This window comes from Opisthocomus hoazin, chromosome 1 (assembly GCF_030867145.1).
Source record: "Opisthocomus hoazin isolate bOpiHoa1 chromosome 1, bOpiHoa1.hap1, whole genome shotgun sequence".
In the NCBI taxonomy this organism is placed as follows: Eukaryota; Metazoa; Chordata; class Aves; order Opisthocomiformes; family Opisthocomidae; genus Opisthocomus; species Opisthocomus hoazin.
In genome coordinates this window covers 116200725-116220956 of record NC_134414.1, presented here as the reverse complement: position 1 = coordinate 116220956, position 20232 = coordinate 116200725, and positions in this window count along the sequence as shown.

The following is a 20232-nucleotide window of genomic DNA, read 5'->3' as shown; positions in this document are numbered from 1 at the left end:
AGGAGACCAGGTCATGCCATTATGAAACATGAGGAAGCTCAGGCTGCTGTCAGATGCACGCTGACCTCTCTGGAGCTCAGTGCAAGATCATCTTCTTGTCATTGGCAGACAGTTATGTCATTTGTTGCTGACAAAACAGAACCTATACTGGTTACAGGCAAAAGCCTTAGAGGCTTAATTGTTTAATGCAGAGATTCTCAACAAACACTTACCTCATAATGCAATAAAAATGCATTTTTAAAACACCTTTGCAATACCAATATTTAATAATCACCTTCATACAAAAGGTACTTGCAGATGCCTACATACCATTTCAATTAAGATATAAACAGACATAAAACTATTTAAGCAGAAAACACAATGCATTTTTGAGAACAGATCGTAATTTAAGACCATAAAACTGAGAGTGACTGCAGGACTCACAGCCTGTCACTGTGAATTCAAACAAATGTTTAAAAGTTGACTGTCTCAATTCGGTAAGCCTCATGCTACTCCTCATCTGCTTTTCAGAGAACACCACTGCACTTCATATCCTTGCCACGATTCTCCACAAAAAATCTACGAACCAAAAAAAAAGAGGGTCTAAAAGGCAAAGTGGTTTCAGGAACAGACCAAGGCTGAAACAAAACCAAAATATTGTCAAGGGAGACTTGAATTAATTTTCTGTCCACTTTATTTATTTGGTGGATGAAGAAAAGTCTTCATTTTCCAGGGAGGTGGACTCTGAACACAAACATGTTCTTTGGTAAACCTCAAAATAAGTGAAGGGGCTTTCCACAACTCAGGCCAGAAAAATATAATCTTTTATACTTCAGACTTTGAAAGCTCTCTTTATAAACCATCTTCTTTTTAAAGCCTCAGATCAATGTCATTAGTGGCTGATGACAACTATTACCGTCCGTGACTCTTCTTTGTTACATATATATAGTGAATGTATTTTTAAGAGGAGAAGGGGCAAGCGATCCCATACAAAGTACACAACATAACCACCAGTTATTCAGTCATTCTCTGGGGATGTATTAGTCATGTCTCAAAAACCAAGCAAAAAACCCCAGTACCATTACATCCATCTCCTTAAGGCTAGTTGCAGGTAGGCATGTTGCCCGCCAACACCCAGTGGGTGGTCAAAAGCTCTTGCCATCTGACCTGGCCCCGGCAGTGTGGAGGGGCTCTGGGGGTGCAGCCAGCTTCAGCCTCCCCGGCTGGAGGGGGCTGCTCAGCTGATACCCGCATGCTGGCTGCTGGGCTCTGAGCCGGCTCCTTAAAACCCAACCAGATAAAAACGCAAGCTTTTCAAATACACACCTGGGAATCACACAGAGCAGCACAGCGATGTAACTGAGTTGGGTATAACATGTAAGGGAGCCTAATACCTTTGAGGATGAGAAAATTACTGCTCATTATGCTAAGTAATGCCTTATATCAGCATGTAAATAACTTTTCTTTGTAAGCAATCACCAAAGCATTCTCAACAGAAAATTAATATATCTGATTTGCTTAGGTATTCATCTAATTTAGGGCAGAAAGATTTTAAATTGAAACTAGATATGAAAGTGTGTCACAATTTTTCCTGAGTTACGTTAGATCCATATGTATTCATACATACACAGACACACACACACAGTGTCACATGAGCTGTCTCTGTGACGGCTGAATCAGATAAGATTTTTAAATATACAGTCCTGTGCTGTATGTTACAAGAGATTTCACTCATCTCTCCATTTCTGACAGCCATAGATTTGGTGGGAAATTAAAAGTTAATTTTGTTTTTTTGTCCTTTTGTCTTTTCCCTTATCAGTAGTGCCTCCGAGGCATGCTGAAGTATGCTGAAAGTGACCTTCGGTTTACTCATATCATCCTGACACAAGTGATTTAGCCTCCATACTTGTAGGAGTAAACATAAGAAACACCCACTGACTGACAAATATTTCATCAGAATTCAGCCACACATTCGCTCCCGGGCGTAGAGGGGAGGGTGTGTTGGATGATGACCTCATTTAGTAAGGCATCATCATTTAAGTTCACCACCATTTCATGTACACTACTATTACCTTTTGCACTCTCAGCCCATATCTTCTTGTCTTCTTTTCAAGGCTGCTATATTTTGTGGCCTATTCCACACGCAGCTGCCAAGCACTAATATTGCAGTGCTGTGATTTCGAAGACGGACACAGACCTTTAACCAAACCTGATTAGGACAAGAATTTCCCCATTTCTCAAAACTACTCCCAGAGCCAGCAGATAAGCAAATTCTGAGTGCTCAAACGTACAGAAGTTAGACAAACGACGTAGCAAAGAGCACAACCGCACAAACACCACCCTGCAGAGAACGTGCAGATGCACACCACGCACCTGGCTCCGCTGGGACTTGTATATCCAGGACACTGGTGGTACCACTGCTTGCAACGGTCAAAATCTCTGGGCCATTAAATCCGGTGGGGTGATCCGTGCACTCACAGCTATCCTCACATGGCAGTCCTTTGCTAGACTGGGGGTTGGAGGGCAGTTGAAATGATTTTTAATATGTTAATTAGTTGTGACTTGCAGATTTCAAGGCCTGTACAGTGAGGCAATAGTGGTAGCTTAATACATAAAACACAAATGTGAAAAGCAAAAGAGATGGAAAAATTGATGGAGATAAGGGCTTTAGTCATTGACGGGAAAAAAAAAATCTTGAAGGAAACAAAAATCTGAGATGTGTCAATAAGCTGAATCAAATAGGCTTTTGAAGATATAGGACAACTTCTGCTGAAAGAGTTTAATACTCTGAGCCTCAGAGAGTATATTCTGGGTTTTACAAGACAGCAGTCACAGGATTATTAAGACAGGTGATTTCAGCACACATCACCCAGACTTGAGCTGGAAAACCATGTTAAAAACTGAAAGACTATTGTGGCAGACACAGCAAAGGCCATGAGGGTACAGATACCGAAGAAAGAACAGATGCACTGGAGAGGCTTTATGAGTGCTTTAGTATAGTATGGAAAAAATAAAGTGCATATAAAAAATAATAAAAAAGACAACCTCAGAGCCACCACATCCAAGAGAAGTTCAAGGCAGCCCTCAAACAGAAACCAGATGAAAATCCAGCGCTGACTGCAGATGACACCCCCACAAACCTTTTATCTGGCAACAGCCATTTTATGTAAGTGCACACCCATACGTGCACTCCTGGGCAGAGTGCTGCAGCAGCATTTGTCTGGATGGCACCAAAATGACCAGATTTTTGAAAGGACTTTATCATGCCCGCAAGAGAATGGGCAACGGCTAATTCTTCCATTTGGTATTGTGACTTAGTACACTGCTTACAGCTGCCCATGATGCTTTCGTGTTCTGCCATATTTCCATGCATTACCTCCCCTGCTGACTACGCAGCAGATAAGGAACTAAACCAGCTGGAAGTGCCTGTTTGCTCCCACATTAGCAAGAGTGCCCCAGATGACTCCCTGGACACAGAGTCAAAGCAAGAAGCTTACAGATTCGACCCACTGTCCGTTTAAGTCTAGCTCCTCTTTGCTAAGGGTGCAGAGTTTATGAGTCTTTCAGAAACATCTTGTCACGTAGCATGTTTCTACCACATACAATGGAAAATAAAAATCCCCTAAATTCATGTGAACCTCTCTTTCTGACTCACAGTTACCCACTCCCAAGCCTTTGCATGCTGCTGTAAACCTTGACAAGCTATTTTCATTTTCACATCAGATCAGTGTTTTGACTCAACACTAACAGAAAAAAAGGTCACAGAAATGTGACCTGGCTACTCAACTTTTTAAAGGAGATTTCTCATTGAATTTTAAGCTGGGGAGAGGGGCGAATGTTAGACGTTGGCCATTAAAAAAAAACCAAAAGAGTTAAAAGTCCCCCAAACAGCAGGTAGCTATTGGTGACCAGTTACAACAAAACTGATATAAGAAGAATCAGATGACTTCAATTTACACTTAGCTTAGCACATTTTGAATTAAGATCCATCACACAAGGGAGAACTTTTTGCTGCAAAATGTAATGACAATTTTATCATTCAACAATATTACATTTGGGTTTTTTTCCTTATTATCAAGGAAAAAGACAAGCTTGTGAAAAACATACTTTGAAGAGGTTATACCCACAAGAGCCGTCTCACCTAGCATGGCGAGAACATGACAGAAGACCCAGCCATGTATATACAGCAATTAGGACAGGAGGAAACTTCCCAGTTCAGTGAGATTGCACAACTGCTCAAAGCATTTGAAGGACCCAAGGCTAAATCAGCTGATGCCTAGAAAACCTGAAGTCTTTAGTCACAAAGCCTCCCTGTTACTATTTTGACATCAATATTTAGAAAGAAAGAAAAAATCCTAGTAACAGAACCAATAGGCATGTAGATGCCAATTGAGACAACGTAAGCATATACTTCAGTCCTGCTGCAAGTGTTTCAGGCCCACCAACATATGAGAAAGTGAGGATGACTTCAGCCTCTGAAGGTCCTGTCCTGAGTCAGGGCACGGAACGTGCGTGCAAAAAGCCAGTTCATGTTTTGATGCACAGCTGCTCTGGGAACACCTCTGTTGTGGTGTGTGTGCTCCCCATCAGCGCAGAAGGGTCTTCTACGCTAACACAGGTATGAGACTGTTCAGGGAAAGAAATGAAGTGGGAGACTGGGGATTTTTTGTTTGTTTGTTTGTGTTTGTTTGTTTAAAACCGAAACCTAGCCTAGACTTCCATACTTGAACCAGGATCCATTTTCTGTTAATCCAGTCAGGGATCAAAAACATAGCCTGTAACTAATCTGTGTAATTTACCTTGTAACTTTAGTTTTGTATACTATATTCCTACAACAAATAATTGTTTGCAGGAACTATTTAGCAAATCATGCCATGTACCGCATAAATCAAACAGAAGGGGATGCAAAACTAAGGAAGGACTAATGGCCAGCACATGATTCACTGAGCTCTGTCCAATGCCTTCTCTCCAACACAACAAGGTGTTACACTTGAATAATGGTGATATATTGCCCCCAACCACACCCCTTGTTTTTTTTCCTTTAAGGGAGGGGTTTGTTTGCTATATCATCTCCTTGCTAGCAAAAACATCTTTAATCGCATTTTATATACACCTTGTGCATACACATATGTAAAATATATGCACATACAGAGTGTGTGTTGGAATTTCCATTTCGAAGACATCATCTACAATTCTCATTTTGTGAACACTTAAATTTCTGAATGGTTTCTTCTCCCTTTTTATGACACCTGCCACTCTCCTGCAGGGTTTATGCTATCTAAAGAGTCAATACAACAGAAAAAGCTATAGTCAAATCCAACTGAATTGTATCAAAAAGAAAAAAATCATATTGACTCCTCTAGGAATTACTTCAAAAAATTTAGATTCAAATGTGAAAGAGCAGAGTAAATTACATTTAAGAGCTCATGTAATGTATTGAAAAATCAGCTATCCTTATTGAAAAATTATATTTAACAGCTCATGTAACAGATTAAAAATTCCAACCATCCTTCTTAATGCTTTTATTCCATCTACTCGGTTTTTCCTCTTCCTTCCATATTTCTTCCACTTACTTTACCCATTGTGTCTGCTTCTTTTCCCCTTGCTGATCTACCCTACATACCTCCATAAATTAAATATTTCCCTTCTTAAAAGCCTTCTCTTCTTGCTTCCCTCTTTCTTTTGAACTCTTTTCAGCCCATTTTCCCTAGGCTCCATCTTCTCTCGTCTCTCACAAGTTAGGGACTACACTGCATGGGGTGGTTTTCGGATCCCTCTCTCCAGGCCACGTGGCACTACAGGGCAGATGGTCTCCGCAGGGTGCCCGGCCATGCTGCTGCCAGCACCCCAGGCTGGCTTTTGGGTCAGTAGCACTACCTGTACACACCGGCTTACCCCGGTACATGGGCAGGGAAGGAGCCCTTCTACTTGACCCAAACAAGCAGAGGAGCACAGTGAGGGATGGTGTTATGGGCTACCCCGGCCCTGCAGACATGAGAGCTGAGTCTCAGGCTCCAGTTGCAAGACTGATTCTTCTAGCCCTTCCCCTGCCCTAGCTCTGGTTTAATTTTGTCTACACAGAGGTGTTGTTCTGCACCTTGCGGATCATCTCACAAAAAGCCACAGGCCCCTAGCAGCAGCTTTAAGCTGCAAGCCCGCCGTTCTTATGTGACCCTGCAGCAACACAGGGAGCATTCTTCCTCAGCCCCTTGGACAGGGACTTGCCTCTCCGTATCACAGAATCACACGGAATCACAGAATGGTAGAGGTTGGAAGGGACCTCTGGGGATCATCTAGTCCAACCCCCCTGCCAAAACAGGGTCACCTACAGCAGGCTGCACAGGACTGCGTCCAGGCGGATCTTGAGTATCTCCAGAGAAGGAGAATCCACAGCACCTCTGGGCAACTGCTCCATCACCCTCAGTGTGAAGAAATTCTTCCTCATGTTCAGACGGAACTTCCTGTGCTTCAGTTTGTGCCCATTGCCCCTTGTCCTGTCACTGGGCACCACTGAAAAGAGTCTGGCCCCATCCCCCTGGCACCCACCCTTAAGATATTTGTAGGCCCCCTCTCAGCCTTCTCTTCTTCAGGCTAAACAAGCCCAGCTCCCTCAGCCTTTCCTCATAGGACAGATGCTCCAGTCCCCTCATCATCCTCATAGCCCTCCGCTGGACTCTCTCCAGTAGCTCCTCATCTTTCTTGAACTGGGGAGCCCAGAACTGGACCCAGTACTCCAGATGGGGCCTCACTAGGGCAGAGTAGAGGGGGAGGAGAACCTCCCTCGACCTGCTGGTAACACTCTTCTTAATGCACCCAGGATACCCAGTGGCCTTCTTGGCAACCACGGCACACCGCTGGCACATCTCTCATACACAGAGATTTCAGCAGCTTCTTAATGGGGCATGCTCAGAAAGGGGGGCTGTGTGGTCATGCCCACGTCTGAGCTCCAGGACCACAAACACCACCAGCACTAAAGCACTGTCTCTGCTTTGCAGGGATACAGAGACACCGAAGCTGGCACATGCCTACCGAGCTGAATCCTTGCGGAGCCTTGCTAGCTTGCAAAAGGTTGTCTGGAGTCATACAGGGGTGGTAAACCTCTCTGCTTCAGGTTAACCAGAATTAAGCATCTAGTTTCATACATGCAGCCCTCACGGTAACAGCTCTTGTACACTTGTGAATGCAAGCACAGTGCTGTTTGCTGCACTGGCTTTGTAGGCAACAACATCAAGTGGCATTTTTCACAAACATATGCATCAACTCGAGTGTACTAAGCCAGAGGACTGTCCTCATGATCAGGCTCAGTGAAAGCCCCGCTAGTTTGTCTGTTTACGGTATGTCCAAGTAAGCTATCACCATGGCAGCTAAGCAGAGAGGAGAAAATGCTGCAGAGCAGAGCAGAGCAGAGCAGAGAGCAGCGCTTGCAAGACATAACCACAAGACTCGCATCCTCCCCTGGCTGCTGCCATGACCCATTTATGACTTCTACCTGAAAGCTGTACAATATGAAAAAGTTTTATTAACATACTCAAACTACAGTCTTCCAAGATCTTACACTAGCAATAACAGTAAACAAGAACATAAAAGCAGGCCAGAAAATGGCAAAAAAATACTTAAACTATAATAGAAAAACAAATGTCATTGAAATTAACATTGTAAAATACACTGCAGTGAGCCAATCTGAGAGGAATGCACTCAGCTCACAGAGCACCTGGAGCAACTTCACAGGGGGAAAAGCCATACATTTAGAGGATACAGAGAATCAGCTCAAGGCCTGTCATCCGCACAGAAAACTGAAGAGTGGGGAAACGCAGGACGGAGGGCAGTGGCGGTCAGTCTGTCCTGGGCCGGTGTAGGTCACCGCTGCATTTTGCGACCTGGGGCTGTGGCTCTCAGCCTTCTCGTTCCCTCCCGTGGCTTACTAAGCCTCGTAAATCCAGCCTGACTCCCCACAGCGAGTGTGCTGGCTGCCAGTGCTGTGTTTTAACGCAGGCAGCACTGCTGCAGGTGGCTGTCTGGGGGGGAAGGGGGGGTTGTGCTGCCGCAGCAGTCTGCTGCCTTGCGCAGGGTGCATCAGTCTTAGCGGTTTCGTTCAGGTTAACAAACCTCCCAGCTGCTCACGCTTAGTGCATAGTATTTCACATCATGGGGCAGTCTCAGAGTAAGAGGTAGACTGCTCTTTAGACAAAGTTGAACTGGAGGATGCATTCCAGAGGCTCACCCGGTGTGCTCCGGCGGCTAGCAGGAGTTCAGGCTGACAGAGCGAGTCCAAAGCAAAAACCCTCACAGCGCACACAGTAGGACACTGGCTCCTCAGCACAAGTTTTCTGCAGATCCACTCCTATTGCACTGCACCACTTGCCGACTCCAAAGTCTGGGATCCCCAGTATATATATATATATACATCTTAAGAGAAATAATGTCATCGACATTGTTTGTGCTTCACCCTGAGGCAGTCAGAGGACAACCTGCTGCTGCTTGCATACAATAGTGCCATTACTATGAGAATTTGGTCTAAAATCAAAACCAGAGGTCAGAAGGCCAGTGCATCTCAGGAGGGAGAGGAATACCCTAGAGCTTTCAGGTTCTTGCCTGCTTATTAACTTAAAGTTGCACTTCTTCCTCCTCTTACATGCATCGACAGTCTCACCAACAGAATATTAAACATGCTACTATTATTTAGAGTTTCCTTTGGTCATTTCCCAGAGGGAATGCATGATCTGACACCCAGATGATTCGGTAAAGTACAGAACAGTAGTGACCTGTTTCTGTAAGAGTCAACACCAGTGACCAGAGAGGTCAACACTAGCATTTGTGAACAAACAAGTGAGAAACTGCTCTACTGTACCTTCTTGGAGATCTCCTGGAAACAACCAAAATCTAAAATTATAGTGCGGTTTTCTTTTGCTGCAGGATTGAGTTTTTCCCCATGAAGCAGCTGAAGAAACTGGTCTCTATTGATCACATATAAAATTTGAGAAAGACACGGCACGTGGAGCCCAAGGTGCCAAAGGTCCCAGGCTGTTCCTACAGCCAGTGGTACTCCACTTTCCTAAGCAGATCCATCGGACTGGCCCGCTCTGCCCCAAGTAGCTACGGGCCTTCGGACACGAACAGGAGATATCCTAACCCCGATCAACCCCTGTTTCTGCCTCTCTTACTAGGAAAAGGGATTAACTGGTGGGATAATCAGACATTGTTTACTCTTCTATAGCCCATGCAGAAAAAGATTAAGGCCAAGATTTTAGTAAGTGGGAACCTAAAGTTAGTAAGCCCATACTGAAGCACATAAATAAATGTCCTGATTCTTTTTCTTTTTTTTAAATCACTGACCTCCCCATTGCTCCCAGAAGCTTGACTGTTGCTTTGTGAATGCAAACCCTCTGATAATCCGACCTTTATGTCTTGAGCCAAGATTAAACATGTTATTGGAGTAAGAAAATTATCCTAAGGAAGAATTAAAAGTTTGGAAAGAGTTAAGAAGAGACAAAGGCACTTCTATAACACCGAGTCAAAACTCCAAGCAAAGCAAAAGAGCAAGGAGAAGGAACAGTGAAATATTAAATGCAGATGCTTCTTCTATTTGCAGTTTAATAATTCAAGACCTATATTTATTTATTCATACTAATTGACCGCCGAAGTTATGCTGTGGAATAGCTGAAGAGAAACTAATTGCTGTCTCATTTTATTTTAATAGTATATTAAAACGCAGGCTAGACTGGAGACCTCTTCTCCGCTTGTGCTGATGTTATCTGCCCTGAGACACTGGCAACTGTCCAGGGACTTGCCTAACACTGATATTTAGGACTAACCTTAGGAGTCAGATTAGGTGATTGTGCCTCTGGCTATAGTGGACCACAAATGTGAAGCTCATTTCTTTTTGAGATCAATCTTTCCTCCTTTCCCATTATTTTCTCCACTTAGGTTCTGTTATCATTTGCTCAGCCTGTGCAAAGGGGCCTTAAAGTGGATGTAAATGAATTTTGCAAAACCCACACAGGACCCTTTAATACCACTGGAGTAATTGGGGCTTAACTGCAGTGAATCCTGAAGCACACTATCTAAACACAGGCATTCCCAGGCATTTCTACAGTCTCATAATTAACACTCCCACAAGCGAAATGAGACAAAAAACGTGCAATACGTGCTCTGCTGTAGAGTCCTCCATCAGTTCCTGACCCTTCAGCGTTTTCCCTACACATTTTCCATGCTCTCCTGATAACTAACTTGTTGGTGCTCTCCTCGGCGTGGAGAGCCCTCTCCCTCATGGTCCTCGGGCCTGGGGCTCCTCAACGGGCCCCTCCCTCTCTCCCACCCCACCCCAATTCCCACACGGACCTGGCCTCTTTCATTAGTAGGAAGGCTGCTACTATGGCTAACGATGGAGACGGGGTGCACAGCAGCTCTCCTGCTGGGCTGCCCACCCGGGGCAGGGAGATGCCCTCCCCAGGGGCATCAGCCCTGCTGACGGGGGAGCAGGGTGGCTGGCAAAAGGGCTGAGACACGGCACTGCGCCGCGGACCTCGGCAGAGCAGCAAACCAGCCCAGCCAAAAATCTGTCAGCATTCCAGCAGCTCGTCTCACAGATGTTTGCAGCCACGGCGTTATGGATGCAACGTCCAACGTGGCAGCGAGGATTCGCCCCCCTTACCAGCGCAGCTAGACAGCCAGCCACTGAACCGGAGCCCTGGCGATTTGCATGCCCTTTGCATAGATACAAATCAGCTCAGAAGGTGAAAGGCAACAGCAAAGCAGCTCCTTTGAGTGGAGATCCTTTCATCTTCGAGTTTGCTAAGGACAGATGTAAAGGCATCTTACGATCCAAGTTGTGCACATTCCTCCTTTGAAGCTCTACCTTTCTCCCAGCCCAAACTTTGCCATTCTCATTACCTCACAAGGTCTGCTCCTCCCTTCAGCTTTTAGTCCATTTCCCTCCCTTCCTAGGAATCTTAATTAGCTTTTTTCTGTGCGATTGTTTCCCCCGCCCCCCTTCAGACACACCAATACCTTCAGTTAGGTTTGTTTCTAAGTGTTCTTTAATTGTGTTTTTATTTTGTATAGGTCACCAGCTGACCTTCCTACAAAACACAGCGCAACATCAGAATTCCAGCATTCGTGTTGTCTGCGCGGCGTAAGATGCAGCGCCACACCTGTACTGCTACTTCTGACAGAGATGGCACTGGCTGTTTTGAACTATGTTGATCCTATACTTCAAAAAATCTAGCAACTGCTTTCATCCCTCTGTAGGTATTTGCATGATGCCAAATCTTCCTCTTGTCTTTCCAGCCCTAACACCTCACCGTCTGGGCCAAAAAGGCTTCCCTGGTTCTTCATCGTTGTTTGACTTCCCTGAAGCCAGCTGATTCACATCAGTCAAAAAGATCACTTCACTGGGACTGCATCTCACAGTTTAAAGATGTGAGGACCTCTTCCTGTCTGAGGTCCAGATAGGACCTGGGGGAGGATGGACGTACTTGGGCTAAGCAAGGTCCATGGCTCCGAACTTGAGCTTGCTCGCCCAGCAGCAGCTCGGAGAGCAGGCAGAACAAGGGCAGGACAGCCTGTACTCCTTCATGCAAACTTGCTTTTACACATACCTTATCACTCTCTTGTTTTCACGCATGTCTGCTTGCTTTTCTCCTTTGACCTCGGGGGACCTTAGCAACCTTCCACAGGACTCGCTCTGATGGGAGAGGACAGCTGCCACCTCTGCCTCTGCTCCGGGCCACCATAGTATCACCCCTCTGACACCAATGATTGGGTGGAGAGTCTGGAAACTCCTTCAGGAGGCAAATAAATAGCCTAAAATCCCTCCAATCTGCACCTTCTGCTAGAAGTCTTAGCAACAGCTCTCCCCAAGGTCCCCAAAAGACCGCTGAGTGGGGCTGGGGGGGGCTGTGGACCAGCTCTGCACCCTCCCTCTGGGTTGAGGCCTCAAATCCCAAGTCCCTGTAAAATCAGCCAACAAAAAGAAGTAATTAGCGGTATATTCGCTCACAGAAAGCAGATTACAATCACCCACATCCAGCACTTGGAAACAAGATTATCTGTGACATAGCAGATTGTCCCCATTGTAATCCAGAGCTTGTAAACACTGGTTAGTCGTCCATGGGCAAATGCAAATCTGTGCCAGTGTAGCTGTTTTTAGGTAGCGGTGATCACGAATTATCAGATGAGGACATCTGAACCCTCTTCCATGCCACTAATACTGCTTCCGGAATGCCTTCCCTGCTAACCTTCATCTGAATGTTGCCTGCATTCTCAGTGGCCCTAGGACTGGGTCTCTGGGGAAGTCTTTCAGAAACTAAAATTAGCTGCTATAATAGTAAGTGGAATTTTACGGGGAAAAATTAATTCTAAACCAATATTGATTAGCAGACCTGATTAACCTGGCCTTTGTTCCAAGAACCTGTTGACTGTATTGTTAAATGATTTAAAAAAAGAAATAGTAATCAACGTCAGAAATCAACATTTTATGACTCATTCACACCGGGCATATTCAAACAGCTCTTCCAGCACCTCATTCCCAAATCAGGAAATTTCAGGGGCTGACTGATTCCATGGTGGCATCTCAGGATTATGATAAATTGCAAAATCAAGAGCAAATCTCTGCAGAGCACCTGATTTTCCAGGTCATCACATAAAGCTGAATGTGAAGCCAGAATCCCCACAGGTGAAGCCTGGATGCAGCAACGCCGTGCCACCGGGATCTCAGCAACAGTTTCACTGCCAGGATTTGGGACTGGCAGCTGTGCAAACATAAACCTTTTCCTTTTAAAGACAACTGTTGAGAGCCAAGGCAATGAAGGATTCTGCAAGGCAACATGACAGAAGTCTCCCCGAATACAGGCTGTGGGATGAAGGGATTGAGAGCAGCCCTGCCGAGAAGGACTTGGGGGTACTGGTGGATGAAAAGCTGGACATGAGCCACCAATGTGCGCTTGCAGCCCAGAAGGCCAGTTGTATCCTGGGCTGCATCCCCAGCAGCATGGTCAGCAGATGGAGGGAGGGGATTCTGCCTCTCTACTCTGCTCTGGTGAGACCCCACCTGGAGTCCTTGTCCAGCTCTGGAGCCCCCAGCACAAGAAGGACATGGACCTGTTGGAGCAGGTCCAGAGGAGGGCCACGAAGATGATCGGAGGGCTGGAGCACCTCTCCTATGAGGAAAGGCTGTGAGAGCTGGGGCTGTTCAGCCTCGAGAAGAGAAGGTTGTAGGGACATCTTATAGCAGCCTTCCAGACCTGAAGGGGACCTATAGGAAATACGAGGAAAATATTTTCAGCAGGGCTTATTGCGACAGGACAAGGGGTAACGGCTTTAAACTAAGGGAGGGAAGAAATTTTTTACCACAAGGGTGGTGAAACACTGGAACAGGTTGCCCAGAGAAGTGGTGGAGGCCCCATCCCTGGAAACATTCAAGGCCAGGCTGGACGGGGCTCTGAGCAACATGGTCTAGCTGAAGATGTCCCTGCTCACTGCAGGGGGGTTGGGCTAGCTGACCTCTAAAGGTCCCTTCCAACCCAAAGCATTCTATGATTCTATGATAAAAGCATGAAGTGGACAACCACATTTGTTCAGTAAAATAGGTATTACTAGTTGATGAAAATAATGAAGTATGAATCAAAAGCTGCTTAGCCAAGGGTTTGGTACTCATTATGAAATTAGCACAGCAACAACACCGCTGAAGGGATGGTCCAGCAATCACCCCGTGCCCTTACCCGTGCACTACCCATCTCCTGAGAACATAAGATTCCAACAACCTGGTAAATGAAGAGCCAGTTCCTGCTCGTTTTACAGAGCCACACTCGGGCCCACCACTGTAAGTCTGAGAAAGGTAGTGCTCTCTTACATTTTCATTATTTAGGCTTTGTGGAAAATTTTCCATGACACCCAGAGGATGTAGGAACACGAGAATTATGTTTCAAGTCATGATTTAATCACAGTGAAACACTCACATGGCATATGCATTTGCAGAAGTAATGGGCCATGAGAAAACGTCTCCTGTATAAGTCCCTAAAAGGCTGGATAAATTCCTTCAGCGTCAGAGGTTCTGACACGGAGTTATCTTAAAAAATGGTGTGAGCAGGGTGATGGGCAGGAGGGTCACAGAATAAACAAGAGTAAAGGTCACGTTCTGCTGTAACAAGTGCTAGCTAGTGAGACAATGCAATGCACTCACCCTCTTAAAAGAAATCTCTCATTTACTTGCTCGGTCCCAGTTTTAATACGTTTGTAAACCTGAAGAAGCTGAAGTTCGAGAGAATGTTCAAATAATTTCATTGCTCGCAAGATTTTTGGATAACGCACATATGTACCAGTGAATACTTTGGGTCTCAGATCACCACTGGCTCAAGAACAGTTCAAAACTGACAAATGTCTATTTCTTATTTTTCAGAGCACGCAACACAACGGATCCCACCTGGAAGCATCTCAGGAAGGAATACATTTTTTAGCCACCTGAAGGTTTTCCTAACCCCGAGCTGATTCTCTCCTGGCCCGGTCCCCGTCGCAGCAGACGCCGGGACCCCCACGGGGCCGGTGCGGTGCCAGAGAGGTGCCATGACAGACGACCGCCCGTCTCCATGGTGGTGGTGGCCCGGCCGTCCTATCTGTGCAGCTGAACCGGAGCAGGACCCTTCTGCTGCTGCCCAAGGATTCCCCTCTGCTGGGAGGTTTCTGCCAGGGCCAGGCTGGCTGGCAGCAGCGGGAAACAGTCCCAACGTGCTGTGAAACCAAGGCCGCGATATGTTAATGCGAAGACTTTTTCCAAGTAATCTTTACCATCTGTTGTCTCACGCTGATGTTAGTATTAATAATTTATAGGCCTTCTCTTAAGGCTGAGGAGGAAGCAGAATGCTAAGCTCTGACACAGAGACAGTATCAACTTTTTCTTTGTTTTTTTTTAATGAGATTGATGCTGCTCCGTACGATAGCCTCACGCAGGGAACACGCAGCGCTATTCAGCTTGCTGTTGCTTTTGCAAGCCTTTTACTGAAAATAGCAGCGGCAAAGCATTTATTTTAGTCCAGTTCCTCTGTTGCTTCTTTCCTTCTAAAAGAAGGCATGCAGCCTATCTGGTGCATCAGCAAAGTGCATGTAAAGGTCAGAGGCAAAGCATAAGCTAACAATATAAGTCGTATTATGGGATGCAGCTACTGCCAGGCAAGAGCAGACAGGGTTCCTTCTCCTGCTGTCGGAGGGACCGTGAGGCTGAAGGAGCAGGGCTGTGCCGCCCGTTTCAGCCAGCAGAATCTCCTTGCTATATTTAACCTTGATTTCCTCAGAGACCAAACATGCAAATCGCAAAATGTGATGCGCGGCAAACACTGCTTTCATAAGGGAGAGCTAAATTGTAGTCCCAAACAATCAAATCGGCCTTTTCTACTCGCAGGGCTTCACTTTAATCCCTTATTAACGGGATTAATAGCAGATTTAGAGTTCATACCATCTCACTCCCCTTTTACAGAAACCAATCTAGACGCTTTCACAGAGGGACAGGTGGATTAATAGTCTTAGTCAAGAAGTCCGGTGATAATGCAGGAAAACCAGCCGAAGGGAGGGACTGCAGGGTGAAAATGGACAGCTGGAAGATGGCTATCGAAGCCACGCAGCGACTTCACCCGCGGACAGAAACGGGAAACGCGTGGGAGACCCTTCGGCTTCTAAATTGAAAAGCAAAACAAACCCCCTGAAAGATAAACAAGTACAGTAAAGGAATAAGTGTCCCTATTAATAAACGCTTACCAGGGGATAAACAAGTAAAGGGATAAAGGACCTGCGAAGCCCCGCAACGTGGAGGCATCCGATGAAACACAACCCCGCTCCGCGACGCGCGCGGAGCCCGGACAGCCCGTTACACAACCTGTGATTCCCCTTCACAGCGGCTGAAGGTCAGATGCCGCAGCCCTGCCTGGAAATCCCGAGGAGGCCGGGTGGCCCCCCCGCCCCGCCCCGTCCCCCCTCCCCAGGGCAGGCAGGAGCCGGCCGGGGCACTGCGCTACCCCCTCCGCCCGCCCAGCCCCAGCTGCCGCCGCGGCACCGGGGCCGGGGGGGGGGGACGGGACACCGGGGCCGGTCACCCCCTCCTTCCCTCCCCTCCCCGGGCGAGGCGGGGCCGGGTTACCCGAGTTCACGCCGAACCACCGAGGCTCAGCTGCCCCGCGTGCCCACCGGCGGGGGGGGGGGGGGAGGGTGTCTTTTAAAGGGCCACCAGCTCGGGGGGGGGAGGGGGTGTCCGGGCTTCCCGGGACACCGCGGGGAGCGGAGGGGACCTCTGGGCTCCGAGAGAGAGAGGCGATGGGCCGCGGCCGGGGGGGGAGGCAGAAGGGAGGGAAGGGCTGGTCCCCAGGGGAGGGTTCGCTCCCAAAAAGGGGGAGATGCCCCCCGCGGCCGGTTCTCCCGCTAGTAGTTACTCCTGGCTTACTCCTGCGCCACGGCGAGCGTGGCTGCGGGAGGCGCAGGGCGAAATAGAGCGGGCTTCTCACCGTCACCCCGCCCAGGTGTCACTCGGTTAAGATGCCCGTGCTGTCACCCTTGGCCCGCAGTTCTGCACAGGTCTGTGGAATTATTGCAAATCTTGTCGGGGCATTTTTTTTTTTTCCTGAATGATTCCGACCTTGACCATGTGAAAACCTCAGTATGTTTTTAGGATAACTCCCAGCGCTCGTGGCTTCAGCTTTTAGGGTCCGTAGTCCCGATGAAGTCCAAAAAGACTCCAAAGGAGAGTCCACTCAAGTCCATCTTGGTGCCCTGTGGTCCTGTGAAGGCAGATTTCCTGGTAATGGCATCCTAATTTGTGCTTCTGAAGTTAGAATTCCTCTAACATACCATCACAGTCCACAAAGATATATTATTTCTTTGTTTTAGTTCTTAAAAATAAAAATATTTTTGCAGTATGTAACAAAAAAATGCTGTTCTCCCTTTTCCATCAAGGCAAAGGCTCCTCTGTAGAGAGAAGCTGTATCGCTGTGTCACAGAGAAGAACAGATGGTGAATAGCAGGTATGCCAAACGTTCATACTACTCTTCTTTATTTCACCTTTCACTGTAATTATATTGCGTGCCAGGCTCCAGATGAAGCACTGAAATCAGACACCAGAATTTGGTGTAAGTGAATGTTACAGAGCTTTAGACGCTAGTTCAGTTTTGTGATGCTTTTCATGTTATTTATACACGTCTCAAAACGTGCTAGGTACGGAGAGGTGCATCAGAAGAGGCAAGGGTCCTATCACAGCTTACAGTCACAAATGAAATTTTCAAATAAACAATGAAATACAAGTACACAAGCAGCGAGGTTTGCTTGTGTCTGGCTAATGCCTCCATTAATCTTTATCAGTAATTCCTAATTTTGAGAGCGGGGAAACCAGGATTTATAGCTCTTTTCAAAGACGAGCCAACAAAAATTAGATGGATTGGGCCAGTGGATCAGTTCCAAGAAAAGGGAAAGAAAAGACAGGATGGGGTCTTTGAAAGCTGCAAAGTGCTTCTGCAGATGAAGTGTAATAGAAGGAGATACAGAAAGACACTAACATGTGCATGTCCGTGAAGGCAAGAGGGAAAGAACTTAAGTTTAGTAGGAAAATCAGCAGAAGACGAATGGGATTTGATCCAAGGGAAAGATAAGATAGCAATGGGCTTAGGTGAAATACTAGGAGCCAAAAAAGAACCTATCGCTTATCTATAACTTAAGAAATGCTGGCACATTTGTTTGCTCAAAATAGTGGAGAAAATATTACCGTGTGAATTTGAAGACTGAGTGACAGTGGAAAAAGTTGGACAAGAAACAGTAAGTCAGAAACAGAGGATTAATTTGCAAGCCTAACAAGTGTTAAGGAAGAGAAGGGACTTAATGAAAGTGCTTGAGTTTCACAGTTTCTTGGCATGTGGTTTTCCTTCTGCAGAGCGATATTGAGGAAGTCCAGCTGGCGAGGCAACGGCGAGCTGTTAGCAAAGCAGAGCGGAAAAGAAGAAGTTAAATCGCTGAGCTTGTAAAGAGTAGTTGAAGATGTGGAAGTGTGTCATGGCATGGGAATGGAGGAAAACAAGAAGTGTATGGCGTTTCTGAAAGCTGGAGAACAGGTGGTTTTCAGGAAGGGAGGGTGTGCAGTCACCCGAAAACGGAAGGGAGGAAGAGCTCGCTGGTGACTTTGCTGGTGATGTCGTAAGCCATTTCTGTGGACGAGAGGGAACAGAAAGCAGGTCTTACAGGGGGAGAAAATTAGCAGAGTAGGGCCAGAAGAAGTGGGTGGGGTTTTTTTTTGTTTTGTGGTGGTTTTTTTACATGTTTAAGACATATGGAGGCAAAGAAAGGAAGCATATGGAGTGGCACTTGAAAATGGGGCTGGGGTCGAGAGAGATGGTAGGGGAAACAATAACATGTTTCAGAAGCAGAGAAGAGCAGTTGAAGATGTCTCATTGTTTCTTCGTGCTCCTCCATCTGTCAATATCCATCTGTTGTTTTTTTGTTGTACGCTCAAATGTCAGCTCCAGTAACTGTTTAATGTAAAATGGATAATCATGTCTCCCTTTTTCACCCATTTTTTGGAAGGATATTAAAAAACATGCCTTCCACACAGCACTGGCAGGGTGGAGAGGACCCACTTGTTCTCTGTAGCCTAGAGCTTGCTGATTAAAGGATGCTGTTCTGGGAAGCAGGAAAGGTCAGATGTGAATCCATAAACCTGAGAAGGCCCCTGAACTTGTGAAGGGCAGACCTTGAAGCCCATCAAAGTGCTTAACTACTGCCCCGTTCTATAAAAGGCTCTGATATCATCAGCAAACCCCAAAGGAAAGGTGTAACAGGAGAATGCACGCTGGGGGAAATATTCACTACCTCCCTGCAGCCTGGTGCTGGGTGCCAAGGAGGCCCAAGAGGTGAGGTGCTGAAGCTACCTGCCCTTGGTGTCTCTCTGCAGTCTGCCCTGGCCTTGGTGCCCTGATTGCTTTGAACCAAACCCTGAGGCATCAAAGCGCTCTGTCGGTGGAGGCTGATGAATCCAGCTGGGAAAACAGTACCACTGCTGGCCGTCTATCTCAGGCCTTTGCTGCAGGTCACCTTCTGCGCTGGGGAGGCGGCTGGTGGAAGCGCGTGCTGGCTTTGCAGCCAGCTAGCTGAGGGGAAGGTGTGCCTTGCCGTGCTGCCCGAGAAGTGGGGGAGCAGAACACGCCGGAGGACAGTGATGTGTAGCACAACCCCGGCGTGGAACCACTTCCTCTCCACCCGTTGCAGGAGCGAGGAAGGTACCCTGTTGCCTTGGCTTTTGCACTGGGAGACAGGCGCTTGCCCACCTTCATCGATCACTCCACCATGGTAAAGTGAAAGACGTGCCCCTGCATCACCATCAGCTGGCAACGACCCACAAGGAATGCCCACCCCACCAGTCATTTTCCCTCTTGGCAAAACGCAGCACGGTAGCTCGGCTGCTTCACTGAGCAGCCGCGCGGAGCTGAGTCAGTCCTTCCCAGGTCACTGGGAATCAGTCTGTGCCTGCCGCATCCCCGGTCTGCGGTGACGTATCTGTAATTATGATTTTCACTGTTATGTTTGTGATATTAGAATTTGTCTTGCTCTAAGCCAAGACTCCTACTCTTCGTTCATGCACAAGCCTGTCATGCTATACAATTACAGTGGAGTCAGGGCCTGATCTGCACTATAATTACAACTGAGTCAGTTACAACAGACTTGTCTCCTGACCTGGTTCCAAAATAGCACTATATTTTTTAAAGCAAAAGGGATTTTAGGTGTATTCTTCAACCACGCTAATGCATTGCACTCATCTCGGATTTAAATCGGGTTCATTTCTGATAAAGCAACCCTTTTATTAGCTTAAGCAGGAAATGGTCCAAACTGGCTGTTCATTAGCATTCACTAAGTCAGCTTCAGGCACCGTCTCTGAATGTCAGATATTTCCCGCTTGCATTCCCTCCCCACTTTGTGTGTTTGCTGCTTCCTGGCATCCTTATCATATAGTAATGAATCATGCCGGAGTTACGATGTCGCATTTAGGTACAGAGTGGGACTAGTTTGGCCAGTCCTGGGTAATCAGGCCTCTTAACAGGGAAATGCATTTAAATAGGTCAATGAATCTTACACGTCTGTGCATCAGGAATTATCAGCACTGCAGAACTTGCAGTTGAGGGAGAAATTCTGTTTCAAGCGAAAGTTCATTGACGCCTCTAAAGCAGCAAATAGCATTTCATTTACATTTAGAACGATGTTTTACCTTCATGAGTTGTTGGGGATCTTTCAGACTGG